General features: G+C 42.9%; 1 pseudogene; it reads right to left on the bottom strand.

Moving 5' to 3' along the window:
- Window positions 1-770: 770 nt before the first annotated feature.
- Window positions 771-16,539, bottom strand: LOC139381287 (vacuolar fusion protein CCZ1 homolog; annotated as a pseudogene).
- Window positions 16,540-18,048: the final 1,509 nt, after the last annotated feature.

The raw sequence follows: 18,048 nt of genomic DNA, 5'->3' as shown, positions 1-18,048 counted from the left end.
TATGCTTGTCACCGGCAGGGACTGGGGAGTTTGTCAGGAGCAAAATAAATATGAAGGGGGCAAAGCCAGGGAAAAATATAAAGGAAAACCCGCCCCAGAAAACACACCACAGTGGCTTTACAATAGGTGTTGAGTGCACCTGAGTGGTCTAGTCTCAGTCCTGACTTAAATGTGCTTGAAAATCAGACACAAGGTTTGAATATTGCTGTCCATTATTACTGAGCTGTCCAAATTTACTGAGCTTGAGACATTTTGACAAAAACAATGGACATATGTTGCCCTAAGAGTTGTGCAAAGTTGGTAGAATCTTATTCCAAATTATTCACAGCTGTAATGGCTGCCAACAGTGTTTCCACCAAGTATTAACTTTGGGATGTGAAGATATACACAATAAAGACACCTTCATTTTTGTATTAATTAGAAAATTGTCAATAACTTTTTCTCTTTGAAAATGTAGAGTTGAGTAGATCTGTAAGAAACCAAACTACTTACTCCCTTTTTAGATTTCATTTTAAGGCAGCAAAATGTGAAGACTGTGCAAGAAGTGTGTGTTCTAACAGGCCTATAATGTGGTTACTAAATAGATTCTGGACCTAACCCCACGGAGGGACGTGTGCGTGGCATTTTCATGGTTTGGTTACATAATCTACGCAATTATTGCATTACACTGATACTGTCATACTACCCTGCAATGTGGTGAAACAGTCCATTTCTCTCTCGGTCTCTCGTTCTTGTTCTTCTTTGAGCAGTTCTTTCTTTCCTTCCTTCCTTCAGTCCAAGAAGAAAATGTTGTTGAACTGTGTCGCACAGAGCCTTTTCACTTCTTCTGTTGGGATAAGCATACCAAGAAGCATAGCATACCAAGAAGCATAGCATGCCAAGAAGCATAGCATACCAAGAAGCATAGCATACCAAGAAGCATAGCATACCAAGAAGCATAGCATACCAAGAAGCATAGCATACCAAGAAGCATAGCATACCAAGAAGCATAGCATACCAAGAAAACGTGAGATGAGCTCCAAAAAATCCTTAATTCTTCCATCTATTTATGTTGGACCTACCGTTAACTTCAAACAAATGGACATTCTTCTGGTTCAAGATGACGTACAGCTCTCTCTGGTCCGACTTCTGGCCGACCACCCAGTAGTCTGTCATTGCCTTCACAATGATCTCTTGATCTTCATCAACCCTGAGGCAACATACAAAAAGGACATGAACAAAAGGACACTATAATATACTCTACTCACAGAGAGCTGTCAAAACTAAGCCTCAGAGAGCTAACCCTAATAGGGTTGTAGTTTTGTTGTGATACATTGTTGTTGTACTACTGCAAAGTCACAGTTGATGTCTCCCAGAATCTTCATGTCTGCGTGGACAGAGGTCAGAAACACGCTGGGAGTCTTCCTCATGTGGATGGTGCTCTTCTCTGCCAGGTTCATGTGGTTGAAGTAGATGAAGTTGAACTGGGGCTCCTTGTCCGGCCTACAGCAACACAGAGGGAGAGGATGACGATAATTACAAGGATGAGAGGAGAGTCAAATGACCTTTTCACACTACTGAGTCAAGATGAGCAGAGCCAAGCAGAACTGTACTGTGCTAGCCTGCTTGCTCATTCAACAGAGTTGCTGGAACCGTACTGGAAAGGCCAATATGAAAATAAAATATCCTTGCCAGCACAACATGTTATGTTAAGGGTAGACGCAGCACCGCAGATATTGAGATGAGCACGATGCAAGACTTTGCTCTCAGAGTCACACAGAGTATCTGCGCAGGTGAGCTTCACATTGCTACACTGGGTAGCTACAAGACAACAACGGTAGAGAAGGTTAATCTCGTGCTTCAACGCTCTTAAATGTTGCGGAAATAGGCTGGTGGTACCCATCCTGACAACAGAGAAATGGCTTGTGTTAAAACAGCTAAAATAAAACTGTTTGGCTGCTGAACAATCTTCCAGTCCAAATTCAATTACATTCATTTGCTCCAGATAAGGGCAAGCTCCACTTCAGTGCATGCTGTGACAATAGTCTCTAGCTGTTGTATTTATAAGGGGTAAGTCTCTTGTGACAGACGAAGTTGGCAAGCGCACATGTGAGATTTGGTTCCGGATGCTAAGTTTAATGAGGGGTCGTTTGACTATATACCTCTTTCAATATTTCGGACCGTAATCTCCATCATTGCATGTTGAAGCAACACAGGCCGAGGAATTGGAGTGGAGGTTAGAGGCTTTGCGGATTAAAGTGACAGTACTGACCCTGATATCCTGCGGTTGACGTTGTACTGTTCACATACGTCTGAGGCCAGCAGGGTGAGCTGAGGACCCACCAGGCCATCCAGCTGCTCACAGAACTCCCTCGTCAGCTCCACCGACACTGGGAGAGAATATGACCATACAGTTAGAATTAGTAGAATGGATTTAGGAACTTTAGGTTTTTTTCTTTTCACAGTCCACATAATATTTTGCCAATAGTTTGCCATTGCTATATTCGCAAGAACAGCAGACTAAGAAAATGTAATAAGCATCAGCCCAGATGTTTAGAAGGGGGGAGTTTGACCATATGATATGAGAAGATACTCACCACTGATCATAAAACAAACCGCTGCACTCATCGCCTGAAATAAAGCAATGTGCCGTTTGAATATAATGGGTCTAGAGAAAGGAATACTATAATTTAGAACTTACCAAATATATTGAATTTAAAAGCCATTTGAGAGACCAGAGAACAAAGCTGTCTATTCCCAACAAGAGGTCAACTTGGGTCAAACCCTCCCTCTGTCCTTCAGTTATGAAATAATACCAGATTACCAAATTGTCTGCCAAACAAATAATGGGTTGGGAGTACTACCAATCTCGCTCTCTTTAAAACATAAAAAAAAGCCTCTTTGGGTGATTTCCATAATTAATGCTACCGAGTTCCTAATAACCTCAAGACCACAGTTCCCTTCTCTTTAGTTGCATCCCAAATAACCCCCCCTTTTCCCTATATAGTGTCCTACTTTAGACCAGAGCCTTCCACTACTTTTGACTAGAGCCCTATGGGCCCTGGTTAAAAGTAGTGCATTATATAGGGAATATGTTGCCATTTGGGACGCAGACATCTCCTCACCTTATAAACAATCAGATGCAGCTCCTCACCTTATAAACAATCAGATGCAGCTCCTCACCTTATAAACAATCAGATGCAGCTCCTCACCTTATAAACAATCAGATGCAGCTCCTCACCTTATAAACAATCAGATGCAGCTCCTCACCTTATAAACAATCAGATGCAGCTCCTCACCTTATAAACAATCAGATGCAGCTCCTCACCTTATAAACAATCAGATGCAGCTCCTCACCTTATAAACAATCAGATGCAGCTCCTCACCTTATAAACAATCAGATGCAGCTCCTCACCTTATAAACAATCAGATGCAGCTCCTCACCTTATAAACAATCAGATGCAGCTCCTCACCTTATAAACAATCAGATGCAGCTCCTCATCTTATAAACAATCAGCTGCAGCTCCTCACCTTATAAACAATCAGATGCAGCTCCTCACCTTATAAACAATCAGATGCAGCTCCTCACCTTATAAACAATCAGATGCAGCTCCTCACCTTATAAACAATCAGATGCAGCTCCTCACCTTATAAACAATCAGATGCAGCTCCTCACCTTATAAACAATCAGATGCAGCTCCTCACCTTATAAACAATCAGATGCAGCTCCTCACCTTATAAACAATCAGATGCAGCTCCTCACCTTATAAACAATCAGATGCAGCTCCTCACCTTATAAACAATCAGATGCAGCTCCTCACCTTATAAACAATCAGATGCAGCTCCTCACCTTATAAACAATCAGATGCAGCTCCTCACCTTATAAACAATCAGATGCAGCTCCTCACCTTATAAACAATCAGCTGCAGCTCCTCACCTTATAAACAATCAGATGCAGCTCCTCACCTTATAAACAATCAGATGCAGCTCCTCACCTTATAAACAATCAGATGCAGCTCCTCACCTTATAAACAATCAGATGCAGCTCCTCACCTTATAAACAATCAGATGCAGCTCCTCACCTTATAAACAATCAGATGCAGCTCCTCACCTTATAAACAATCAGCTGCAGCTCCTCACCTTATAAACAATCAGATGCAGCTCCTCACCTTATAAACAATCAGATGCAGCTCCTCACCTTATAAACAATCAGATGCAGCTCCTCATCTTATAAACAATCAGCTGCAGCTCCTCACCTTATAAACAATCAGCTGCAGCTCCTCACCTTATAAACAATCAGATGCAGCTCCTCACCTTATAAACAATCAGATGCAGCTCCTCACCTTATAAACAATCAGATGCAGCTCCTCATAATTGTCCTCTGTGTTGACGAATATTCTGGGGAAGCGGAATTTGGCCTCTGGGTCTTTGAGGTTAGCAGGTCCTTTGCATACTGTATGTCTGTGGGGTTTGCATACTGTATGACTGTGTGGGTTTGCATACTGTATGACTGTGTGGGTTTGCATACTGTATGACTGTGGGGTTTGCATACTGTATGACTGTAGGGTTTGCATACTGTATGACTGTGGGGTTTGCATACTGTATGACTGTGTGGGTTTGCATACTGTATGACTGTGTGGGTTTGCATACTGTGTGATTGTGTGGGTTTGCATACTGTATGTCTGTGGGGTTTGCATACTGTATGTCTGTGGGGTTTGCATACTGTATGACTGTGGGGTTTGCATACTGTATGACTGTGGGGTTTGCATACTGTATGACTGTGTGGGTTTGCATACTGTATGACTGTGTGGGTTTGCATACTGTATGACTGTGTGGTTTGCATACTGTATGACTGTGTGGGTTTGCATACTGTATGACTGTGTGGTTTGCATACTGTATGTCTGTGGGGTTTGCATACTGTATGACTGTGGGGTTTGCATACTGTATGACTGTGTGGGTTTGCATACTGTATGACTGTGTGGGTTTGCATACTGTATGACTGTGTGGTTTGCATACTGTATGACTGTGTGGGTTTGCATACTGTATGACTGTGGGGTTTGCATACTGTATGACTGTGGGGTTTGCATACTGTGTGTGTACGTACGTACTGTACGTGCGTGCGACCCTTCCATCATTTACACTTTAACAGTTCTCCCCTGCCCTTGGGGCTTTTGCTGGATAATCTCCTTGTTAAATGATCCTCTCTCTCTCTCTCTCTCTCTCTCTCTCTGTGTATCCCAGGAGTCAGCCTGAGCTTGGCGTATCCAATTCCCCTCGCAGTCACGAGTCACACCGACAGCAGTACACTCTTAGGGGTCACCTCCCCCCACCTCCTCCTCTAACAACGGCTCTATTTCAATGCTTTGAAAATGCATTTATATGAAGTGCTTGTATTGTCTTCTCTGTGCCTCTACTTAGATCTACATAAAATGTTGTCTCTGTGTGTTTGACTACTTTCTGCCAAGCTACTTGCCCTAAAGGGATAACCTCTTAATTCGACCTATTCTTTGAGATCATTCATTCTCTTCCCTTCTATGAGGTAATCGCTGATCTGACCAGACAGGATAGGTGAAAGCCATGTTGTGGAACCCATTCTTTCATCTATACAGTTGTGTTGAATCAGTATAGTGGGACCCATTCTTTCATCTATACAGTTGTGTTGAATCAGTATAGTGGGACCCATTCTTTCATCTATACAGTTCTGTTGAATCAGTATAGTGGAACCCATTCTTTCATCTATACAGCTAAAGCTGAATCAGTATAGTGGGACCCATTCTTTCATCTATACAGCTGTGTTGAATCAGTATAGTGGGACCCATTCTTTCATCTATACAGCTAAAGCTGAATCAGTATAGTGGAACCCATTCTTTCATCTATACAGTTGTGTTGAATCAGTATAGTGGAACCCATTCTTTCATCTATACAGCTAAAGCTGAATCAGTATAGTGGAACCCATTCTTTCATCTATACAGTTGTGTTGAATCAGTATAGTGGGACCCATTCTTTCATCTATACAGTTGTGTTGAATCAGTATAGTGGGACCCATTCTTTCATCTATACAGTTGTGTTGAATCAGTATAGTGGAACCCATTCTTTTGTCTATACAACTGTGTTGAATCAGTATAGTGGGACCCATTCTTTCATCTATACAGCTGTGTTGAATCAGTACACTGTAGTGGAACCCATTCTTTCGTCTATACAGCTGTGTTGAATCAGTGATTGGAAGGGACGCAGGAAGGGTGCACTTTTACAGTATTCATACAGAGCCCAGGGCTTTTCTCAGACACAGCTGTACAACAGGCCCACCTCTGGGACTTGGGCTAAACTGAGGAGCGCCTCTGCAAATTACACTATATATACACAAAAGTATGTGGACACCCTGTCAAAATAGTGGATTAGGCTATTTCAGTCATAACCGTTGCTGACAAGTGTATAAAATTGAGCACAGAGCCATGCAATCTCCATAGACAAACATTGGCAGTAGAATGGCCTTACTGAAGAGCTCAGTGACTTTCAACGTGGCACCGTCATAGGATGCCACCTGTCCAACACAAGTTCATCAAATTTCTGCCCTGCTAGAGCTGCTCCCAGTCAACTTTAAGTGATGTTACTTTGAAGTGGAAACATCTAGGAGCAACAACGGTTCAGCCACGAAGTGGTAGGCCACACAAGCTCACAGAACAGGACCGCCGAGTGCTAAAGCGCGTAGCGCATAAAAATCATCTGTCCTCAGTTGCAACACTCACTACCGAGTTCCAAACTGCCTCTGGGAGCAACGTCAGCACAACTGTTTGTCAGGAGCTTCATGAAATGGGTTTCCATGGCCGAGCAGCTGCACACAAGCCTTTGATCACCAGTGCAATGCCAAACGCTGGAGTGGTGTAAAACTCACCACCATTGGACTCTGGAGCAGTGGAAACGCGTTCTTTGTAGTGATGAATCACGCTTCACCATCTGGCAGTCCAACAGACCAATCTGGGTTTGGCGGATGCCAGGAGGACGCTACCTGCCCGAATGCATAGTGCCAACTGTAAAGTTTGGTGCAGGAGGAATAATGGTCTGGAGCTGTTTTTCATGGTTCTGGCTAGGCCTCTTGGTTCTAGTGAAGGGGAATCTTAATGCTACAGCATACAATGACATTCTAGACAATGATTCTGTACTACCAACTTTGTGGCAACATTATGAGGAAGGCCCTTTCCTGTTTCAGCATGACAATGTGCACAAAGCGAGGTCCATACAGAAATGTTTTGTCGAGATTGTTGTGGAATAACTTGAATGGCCTGCACAGAGTCCTGACCTCAACCCCATCGAACACCTTTGGGATGAATTGGAACACCGACTGCGAACTAGGCCTAATCGCCCAACGTCAGTGCCAACCTCACTAATGCTCGTGGCTGAATGGAAGAAAGTCCCCACATCTAGTGGAAAGCCTTCCCAGAAGAGTGGAGGCTCTTATAGCAGCAAAGGGGGGGACCAACTCCATATTAATGCCCATGATTTTGGCATGAGATGTTCAACAAGCAGCTGTCCACATATACTTTCGGTCGCATAGTGTCTCTTCCTCTCAAGCACAGAGGGCTCTAGGGTGGACTAGGCTAGACCGGGACTCTTAAACAGCTTAGCTCTCCCTCCCTCTCTCTGTTAAGTGTGATCCCAGAGTCAATCCCCCTCCTTTGTGTCTGTGTGTGGGATGGTAGAGAGCTGCAAATCTCATTATTGTTAGTGGGGTAAGACCACGCTGTGTTGTAACACTGATCAGTAATCCTCCATGATGTTAAACAATCAGACTGGATATTACGCCTGCCTGGCCACCAACACACTTTAATTACAACCTAATGCTACAATAATGACACTTTCGTAGCAAAACGATAAAAAAAATACCCCACCCCAATTGTGCCATCACGCTTGATTGATTTCACTTGATAAGTTGAAGTCGGAAGTTTACATACACCTTAGCCAAATACATTTAAACTCAGTTTTTCACAATTCCTGACAATTAATCCTAGTAAAAATTGCCTGTCTTAGGTCAGTTAGGATCACCACTTTATTTTAAGAATGTGAAATGTCAGAATAATAGTAGAGAGAATGATTTATTTCAGCTTTTATTTCTTTCATCACATTCCCTGTGGGTCAGAAGTTTACATACACTCAATTAGTATTTGGTAGCATTGCCTTTAAATTGTTTAACTTGGGTCAAAGGTTTTGGGTAGCCTTCCACGAGCTTCCCACAATAAGTTGGGTGAATTTTGGACCATTCCTCCTGACAGAGCTGGTGTAACTGAGTCAGGTTTGTAGGCCTCCTTGCCCGCACACGCTTTTTCAGTTCTGCTCACACATTTTCTATAGGTTTGAGGTCGGGGCTTTGTGATGGCCACTCCAATACCTTGACTTTGTTGTGCTTAAGCCATTTTGCCATAACTTTGGAAGTATGCTTGGGGTCATTGTCCATTTGGAAGACCCATTTGCGACCAAGCTTTAACTTCCTGACTGATGTCTTGAGATGCTGCTTCAATATATACACAATTTTCCTCCCTCATGATGCCATCTATTTTGTGAAGTGCACCAGTCCCTCCTGCAGCAAAGCATCCCCACAACATGATGCTGCCAACCCTGTGCTTCGCGGTTGGGATGGTGTTCTTCGGCTTGCAAGCCTCCCACTTTTTCCTCCAAACATAACGGTGGTCGTTATGGCCAAACAGTTCTATTTTTGTTTCATCAGACCAGAGGACATTTCTCCAAAAAGTACGACGTTGTCCCCATGTGCAGTTGCAAACCATAGTCTGGCTTTTTTAATGGCGGTTCTGGAGCATGGGCTTCTTCCTTGCTGAGCGGCCTGTCAGATTATGTCGATATAGGACTTGTTTCATTTTGTACTTGTTTCCTCCAGCATCTTCACAAGGTCCGTGGCTGTTGTTCTGGGATTGATTTGCACTTTTCGCACCAAATATGTTCATCTCTTAGGAGACAGAACGCATCTCCTTCCTGAGCATTATGACGGCTGCGTGGTCCCATGGTGTTTATACTTGCATACTATTGTTTGTACAGATGAACTTGGTACCTTCAGGCATTTGGACATTTCTCCCAAGGATGAACCAGACTTGTGAAGGTCTCCAATTTTTTAATGAGGTCTTGGCTGATTTCTTTTGATTTTCCAATGATGTCAAGCAAAGAGGCACTGAGTTTGAAGGTAGGCCTTGAAATATATCCACAGGTACACCTCCAATTGACTCAAATTATGTCAATCAGCCTATCAGAAGCTTCTAAAGCCATGACATCATTTTCTGGAATTTTCCAAGCAGGGTTAAAGGCACAGTCAGCTTAGTGTATGTAAACTTCTGACCTACTGGAATTGTGATACAGTGAATTATAAGTGAAATAATCTGTCTGTAAACAATTGTTGGAAAAATTACTAGTGTAATGCACAAAGTAGATGTCCTAACCGACTTGCCAAAACTATAGTTTGTTGACAAGAAATTTGTGGAGTGGTTGAAAAAACAAGTTTTAATGACTCCAACATAAGTGTATGTAAACTCCCGACTTCAACTGTAGTTCTTCCATCACTAAGTTGACCTAACAATATAGTTATTCCATCACTACGTTGACTTAACAATATAGTTCTTCCATCACTACGTTGACATAACAATATAGTTCTTCCATCACTACGTTGACATAACAATATAGTTCTTCCATCACTACGTTGACATAACAATATAGTCCTTCCATCACTGCGTTGACCTAACAATATAGTTCTTCCATCACTACATTTACCTAACAATATAGTCCTTCCATCACTGCGTTGACCTAACAATATAGACCTTCCATCACTGCGTTGACCTAACAATATAGTTCTTCCATCACTACATTTACCTAACAATATAGTCCTTCCATCACTGCGTTGACCTAACAATATAGTTCTTCCATCACTACATTTACCTAACAATATAGTCCTTCCATCACTGCGTTGACCTAACAATATAGTTCTTCCATCACTACATTTACCTAACAATATAGTCCTTCCATCACTGCGTTGACCTAACAATATAGTCCTTCCATCACTGCGTTGACCTAACAATATAGTCCTTCCATCACTACATTTACCTAACAATATAGTCCTTCCATCACTGCGTTGACCTAACAATATAGTCCTTCCATCACTGCATTGACCTAACAATATAGTCCTTCCATCACTGCGTTGACCTAACAATATAGTTCTTCCATCACTACGTTAACACAATATATTTATTCCATCACTACATTGACCTAACAATATATCCACTAAAACCCATCCTGAATGAACACGATAAATGGAGGGAGGGAGGCAGGGGACCAGAGAGGGTGTTTAAGGACTTGCCTCCCATAGTGAAGCAGATTTCTTGCCACCTCAGGTCTTACGGGAGAGTCCCTACCAGCCAGCTGGAGAGAGAAAGGGAGGGAGGGGAAGAGAGGGAGAGTGGGTGGAGAAGAGAGATGGTGGAGAGAAAGCGAAAACCTGCTTTAATATAACTTAACAAATCATTATCAACATTGTCTGGAGCCTGTGGGGTAACAATGGGTGTTCAACTAACTGTCAATGTTATAATACATTCTTCGGGTCAAATACAGTGGGGCAAAAAAGTATTTAGTCAGCCACCAATTGTGCAAGTTCTCCAACTTAAAAAGATGAGAGAGGCCTGTAATTTTCATCATAGGTATACTTCAACTATGACAGACAAAATGAGAAAAAAAATCTAGAAAATCACATTGTAGGATTTTCAATGAATTTATTTGCAAATTATGGTGGAAAATAAGTATTTGGTCAATAACAAAAGTTTATCTCAATACGTTGTTATATACCCTTTGTTGGCAATGACAGAGGTCAAACGTTTTCTGTAATTCTTCACAAGGTTTTCACACACTGTTGCTGGTATTTTGGCCCATTCCTCCATGCAGATCTCCTCTAGAGCAGTGATGTTTTGGGGCTGTTGCTGGGCAACATGGACTTTCAACTCCCTCCAAAGATTTTCTATGGGGTTGAGATCTGGAGACTGGCTAGGCCACTCCAGGACCTTGAAATGCTTCTTACGAAGCCACTCCTTCGTTGCCCGGGCGGTGTGTTTGGGATCATTGTCATGCTGAAATACCCAGCCACGTTTTCTCTTCAATGCCCTTGCTGATGGAAGGAGGTTTTCACTCAAAATCTCACGATACATGGCCCCATTCATTCTTTCCTTTACACGGATCAGTCGTCCTGGTCCCTTTGCAGAAAAACAGCCCCAAAGCATGATGTTTCCACCCCCATGCTTCACAGTAGGTATGGTGTTCTTTGGATGCAACTCAGCATTCTTTGTCCTCCAAACACGACGAGTTGAGTTTTTACCAAAAAGTTATATTTTGGTTTCATCTGACCATATGACATTATCCCAATCTTCTTCTGGATCATCCAAATGCTCTCTAGCAAACTTCAGAAAGGCCTGGACATGTACTGGCTTAAGCAGGGGGACACGTCTGGCATTGCAGGATTTGATTCCCTGGCGGCGTAGTGTGTTACTGATGGTAGGCTTTGTTACTTTGGTCCCAGCTCTCTGCAGGTCATTCACTAGGTGTGGTTCGGGGATTTTTTCTCACCGTTCTTGTGATTATTTTGACCCCATGGGGTGAGATCTTGCGTGGAGCCCCAGATCGAGGGAGATTATCAGTGGTCTTGTATGTCTTCCATTTCCTAATAATTGCTCCCACAGTTGATTTCTTCAAACCAAGCTGCTTACCTATTGCAGATTCAGTCTTCCCAGCCTGGTGCAGGTCTACAATTTTGTTCCTGGTGTCCTTTGACAGCTCTTTGGTCTTGGCCATAGTGGAGTTTGGAGTGTGACTGTTTGAGGTTGTGGACAGGTGTCTTTTATACTGATAACAAGTTCAAACAGGTGCCATTAATACAGGTAACGAGTGGAGGACAGAGGAGCCTCTTAAAGAAAAAGTTACAGGTCTGTGAGAGCCAGAAATCTTGCTTGTTTGTAGGTGACCAAATACTTATTTCCCACCATAATTTGCAAATAAATTCATAAAAAATCCTACAATATGATTTTCTGGATTTTTTTCTTCTCATTTTGTCTGTCATAGATGAAGTGTACCTATGATGAAAATTACAAGCCTCTCTCATCTTTTTAAGTGGGAGAACTTGCACAATTGGTGGCTGACTAAATACTTTTCCCCCCACTGTATACTGTCTAGGTTTTCAACTGTCAAGTTTACACCTTCACTATTACTGTGAAATGTATTGCCCCGGAAGTTGTCTAAAAGGGATTTAATTTCTTGTTGCCTAATTGTTTTTGGTAGATTTCTACACTACTTTCCTTCCATCAATAGCATTTCTTAATATTATGCAGTTCCTTTGGCTCTGATGCCTCATGATTGAGTATTGCTCTGTTGAAGTAGAATGTGATTTTGCTGTGATCTGATAGGGGTGTCAGTGGGCTGACTGTGTATGCTCTGAGAGACCCTCTCTCTCACTCACACACACACACACACACACACCTCTGGTTCGGAGTGTCTGGGGAACAGTGACGTCGGCAGGTACTTGTACAGGATCCGCATGTCATCCTGCTCCAGACAACTTCTGAATGGGGACAACAAAAAAAGGGGACACACCTTAGTTAGCATCAAACATGTCCTGTTCCGGTTCACAGTCTGTTCAGGAGTATTGATAAACTAAGCCCATCATCTTCAGGCCCAATGCTATAAAAACTGCTCAAATTCTTTGATTAGCAATCAATCAAATCATTACGATAATTATATTATCGTTCACATAATCACCTGATTAGATATCAGGTCAGACTGAGTTAAAAGTGAGAGACATGTTGGGATTACAGGGTTACTGTAATCAGATTAAGGTATGTATTTAAAGTCTCTGTGCCTCCCAGCCCCAACCCTAATGGGATGAGGAGAGTTGGAGGGATGCCTGTTACTGCTGCCAGGCTCCCCCACACCTTACAGTGGTAAAGGGCTGCCTGGAGGCACCAAGGGCTAGATCAGGGCTCTAGCACGCACACCAGGAGGGGAAGCCCAATAAGCTCTCTCCTCCCCTCCCTGGCTTTGGCATGGTGGGGAGGCCTGAAAAAGAGCCTACTAGATACAGAGCCTGGCCATTTGAATGGTGGAGCAGCCTGTGTCTCAAGATCATGGGAGAATACAATTCAGAGCTTATGTTTTTCCAACCAGCTCTGTTAGCTTTATTCCTACCCATGCATTTGCAAATTGTAGGCTAAATTTGGTTTCTACATGTGGGCAGGTGTTTAAGACCAAAGTACAGCAGACCACCCCCACACATCCTACACACGATCTGGTTCCCCCAACTGTACCATATGAGCTGGTCGTTGTAGAGGAAAGCTGAGCATTTGATCAGCCTGAGGCACTCCTCCACTCTGTTGACAAATTACTGGATCTTCAGGTAAGTCATCTTGTCCAGGTGGGAAAAGGTGATTCTCCCCGAAGACGTCCAGCAGGTCACAGGACTGCAGGTGCAGCGTCTGCAGGTACTGGAGGAGACCAGGGATAGAGGACAGTTATACACGCAGTCTGAGTGGACAATGGAAGGTGAATAGAAAGACATGTATCAGTTTGGTTAATTTAATTTAGGGATACTTGGGGAAGGTGAGGTATTAGCTTAGAAAGCAACATTATACACACATCCCATTGTGCTCAGATTTCAGATCTGAGAAACCTCATTGAGAAACACAAAAGGCCTGCAAACTGTATGCTGGACAATACAATGCTCCCATTTCCAGCTTCAGCAGCAACAATTTTTCTGTCCAAGGTGGGTCCCTGTTAGGTCAAAGCTGGAGATATTAGTTTACCTGCATAGTGCATACATTGCTGTTCCCAAAGACAAGAGGACGCCATCTCAAATGGCTAGAACAGTGACATTCAACCTGGGATACAATACAGACACCACATGCCTTCTGTGTCTTTAGGTTACATAATGGAAGGGGAAGCCCTTCATACAATTAGGGAGAGTTGGGGGTTTCCTCTGATTGGCTAGGTATGAATAATGTTGACAGGTCATGGAAATAAATGGGCTGGGCCTGTAGTATGGCAGAAGCTTTGACCAGCTCTCCTTGAGGAAGGCACTATTTCTGAGCAGGGCTAATTAGTGGGGGAGGCCATATTTGAAGACTGTCATCTGATCCTGCATTTAGTCACTGGAAACGCAATACAAGATCAACCCTTCTGGTGACGGCTAGAAGCACCCTGTCTGTCAAGCAGGCAGCCTGGCCTGGACACCACCATCAGACTGTTAGCAAAGTGGATAGTATTTACGCATTGTAGCTTACAACACCGGATGCTAATGTTTTCACAGTAGAACTGGATGCAGTTTATCACAGTGCCATCCGTTTTGTTACTAAAACACCTTATACCACCCACCACTGCAACCTGTATGCTCTAGTCAGCTGGCCCTCGCTACATGTTCGTCGCCAGACCCACTGGCTCCAGGTCATCTACAAGTCTATGCTAGGTAAAGCTCCGCCTTATCTCAGTTCACTGGTCACGATGTCAACACCCACCCGTAGCACGCGCTCCTGCAGGTGTATCTCACTGATCATCCCTAAAGCCACCACCTCATTTGGCGGCCTTTCCTTCCAGTTCTCTGCTGCCTGTGACTGGAACGAATTGCAAAAATCGCTGAAGTTGGAGACTTTTATCTCCCTCACCAACTTCAAACATCTGCTATCTGAGCAGCTAACCAATCACTGCAGCTGTACATAGTCCATTGGTAAAGAGTTAAAATATTTTGACTTTTGCCGTAACGTTGTTTTCTACCGGATGTTGATTTGCACTGTTTGTTTACTGAAATCATCACAGCAACGCATTCCGTCGTGCTGGCTTGGTTTTGCAGTCACCCTCTTTCTTGCTTTCTTGTCCCGCTATGCTAACTGGTATGACGGTTTTACGTCCCTTGTCTAAACGCAGCATAAAAGGTAGGACTTACTAAGTATGAGTCAATGTGTGTCAAATATGTTATATTTACAAAGATAATAAAGAATCCGGCATTGAAATAGCAGTGCCCTGCTCCTAGCAAAACAATTGAGAAAACACATGCTTGGACTATTTCAGTTGAACCATGCAATCAAGCTACAATTCTCAAAGTATATAGTCACACGTGTAAAACAAATGTTCTGCATCCAATAAGACATGACAAATCACCTCCACCTAGTGCCCTCCATTACTATGCATATACAGTTACCAGTCAAACGTTTGGACACACCTACTCATTCAAGGGTTTTACATGATATGACTATTTTCTACACTGTACAATAACAAAGAAGACATCAAAACTATGAAATAGCACATATGGAATCATGTAGTAACCAAAAAAGTGTAACAAAATCAAAATATATTTTATATTTGAGATTCTTCAAAGTAGCCACCTTGATGAAAGCTTTGCACACTTTTCTACAATGTAGAAAATATAAAAAATATAGAAAAACCCTTCAATGAGTAGATGTGTCCAAACCTTTGACTGGTACTGTAGATGCAGAGAATCATTTACTATGTTGTGTTTATTGTTTACCCTGTAGATTAGAAGCTCGAAACGAGCTTCTGCATGAGCAGCTCCACCCCACCTGCTTCCATTGCTCTGCCAAATGTGCCATTGAAGAGCTGGATAAAATAGCATTTTAAAGAACCATCAGCTAACCACATCCTTACTAGATGTAATAGTACTGCGCCATAAACTGTGTCCTACAGGAAAAAGAGAATAAACATCTGAATAAGAAATAAAAGTTCTGCATAGAAGAGTTGAATTTGCTCATAAATGGACAAAGATCAATAAACATGAATAAAAGACACAACAAAATAAGACTTACAAGTATTTCCTCCTCCAAGAACGGTCCACCACCCAAAGGACTTCCAGGCAACTTGACAACTGTGGGAAGCATTGGAGTCAACATGGGCCAGCATCCCTGTGGAACGCTTTCGACACCTTGTAGAGTTCATGCCTTGACGAATTGAGGTTGTTCTGAGGTCAAAAAGGGGGGGGGGGGGTGCAATTCAATATTAGGAAGGCGTTATTAATGTTTTCTACACTAAGTTTATAATATGTGTAAAGGAGCTGGAACACCAGCTTACCATGACGATCCAGAAACTGTCCTCCACTTCAAAGAAGAAGAACTGCCTGTTCTTCTGTGAGTGGAGGGATTAAGCAGCTTTTGTTTGACAGAAGGTTCTGGAATATAGCAATGATGGTGGTCAGGAAGACAATACACACAACTAACATAGATGTGAGATGTTGTATTTCCAGATTATCGATTTGTTTGTAGTTCTTGTGTACCTGGTAAACTGTACAATGGCCAACATTACGGATCTTCTCATTCTTCTCGACCTCACTGGGATGGTAGAATAACAAAGTTGGCAGATATTCACATTGTATCATTTATAGCAGCTAACTGTGTTTGAAGTTCATAGTGAAAACATGTGAAACACACACAGGAAATCAAAACCACCAAGTGGAGCTCACCTCTCCCTCCCATGGCCAAAATGAAGGAGTAGAGATGAAGTGTACCGTTTCTCTTGCATTCGCAAAGTCATTCTTGGACTGCAACAGAGGAAGATGCTGATCAACTGTCTGTGACTGAACAGACTGAAAGGTGTATCACTTGTTATCACAATGAGACCCTGGTTTTACCTCATCATCAGCATTAGTTTGGTTTGTGTCTTGACTTCCTCTGTTCTAGAGTGAATTGAGCCTTGTGGCTGCAGACAAAAATAATATCAGTTTTAAACTCTACACATCATTTCAGATTCAGAGAATCAGTGAGTGTGTCAATTAATTTGGTCAGTTTACTTTAGACAGTAAATTGCATCAAAATCTCAATCTCGATCTCTTGACCCAGGGCTGAAAGATAGCTATGCATTTTCCAATCTGCACACCTTGCACTGGGTTAGAAAAATCTCAAATCAAGTGGCTCTGAGGGGTGGCCAGTCCTCTTCTGGCTGTGCCGGGTTGAGATTATAACAGAAATTCAATCTTCTCGGTGTAACAGTTGGGATAATGGAGCAATTCGGGGAACAACGCATTTCTCATTCCTGGATTGAGGTACGTTTACTGAGCCATATCTCACGGCGGTTCCATGGTGTCTTAATGTAAACAGGAAGCCTGTTCGACCCCAGTGCAGCTGTAAGCAAGCGTAGGGTCGGAAAACAATTCTGGCTAGGGTTAGCGAAAATGCTCTCCTAACCTGCTACAAAAGTCACTCGTATTTAGGTGCCGTGTTTTTAGGGAGTCCCTAGCGCTCAACCTCTAGGCGACATTCTGCCTTCTCCCTACAGTTCTCAGTCATTAACTTCGCCCACTACTGGCTCATGTGAACTACAATCCAGACGTTGCATTTCAATGTTTATAAATGTCAATAATCGCTTGCTGTACAGCACATATGTCAGAGTCAAGGCCCGCGGGCCACATCCGGCCCGCAAGAAGGTTTTTTACGGCCCCTGGGATGATCTTGATTTATTATTAGAACCGGCCCGCAGCAAGCCGGCAGCCCGCAGATCTTTTACACGCACCAATACTACATTTCCCACAATGCAAAGGTGACGCACCGAGCAGTAGGCTGCTTCATTTCAATATTTATTGGCACAGCAGTCGTCAGCATCACAGTAAAATTAACTTTCAGATACCCATCAAAAATGGCAAAACGGAAGGTGGATACTGAGAACCGGGGGTTTCAAACAAGGTGGGAGTCGGAGTATATGTTCACGAAGGTAGCTGGAAAACCTGTGTGTCTTCTGTGTGGAGAAAGTGTGGCGGTACTGAAAGAGTATAATCTGAGACGACATTATGAAACGAAACACGCGGACAAAAACAAGAATATGGACATGGAACAAAGGCTACAAAAGGCAGAGGAATTAAAACGAGGCCTCAAATCTCGACAGGCTCTGTTCAAAAAAGCCAAATCACAAGGCCAGGCTGCTGTCAAGGCCAGTTTTATTTTGGCAGAAGAGATCGCTAAATCAGCCCGGCCATTTACGGAGGGGGATTTCATCAAAAACTGCATGATTAAAGTTTGTGACGAAGTTTGCCCAGAAAAAAGGCAACTC

The sequence above is a fragment of the Oncorhynchus clarkii genome, chromosome 23 (genome assembly GCF_045791955.1).
Source record: "Oncorhynchus clarkii lewisi isolate Uvic-CL-2024 chromosome 23, UVic_Ocla_1.0, whole genome shotgun sequence".
NCBI classification, from domain to species: domain Eukaryota; kingdom Metazoa; phylum Chordata; class Actinopteri; order Salmoniformes; family Salmonidae; genus Oncorhynchus; species Oncorhynchus clarkii.
Note: the sequence above shows the minus strand (reverse complement) of the source record. Positions and strands in the feature narration are given on the sequence as shown.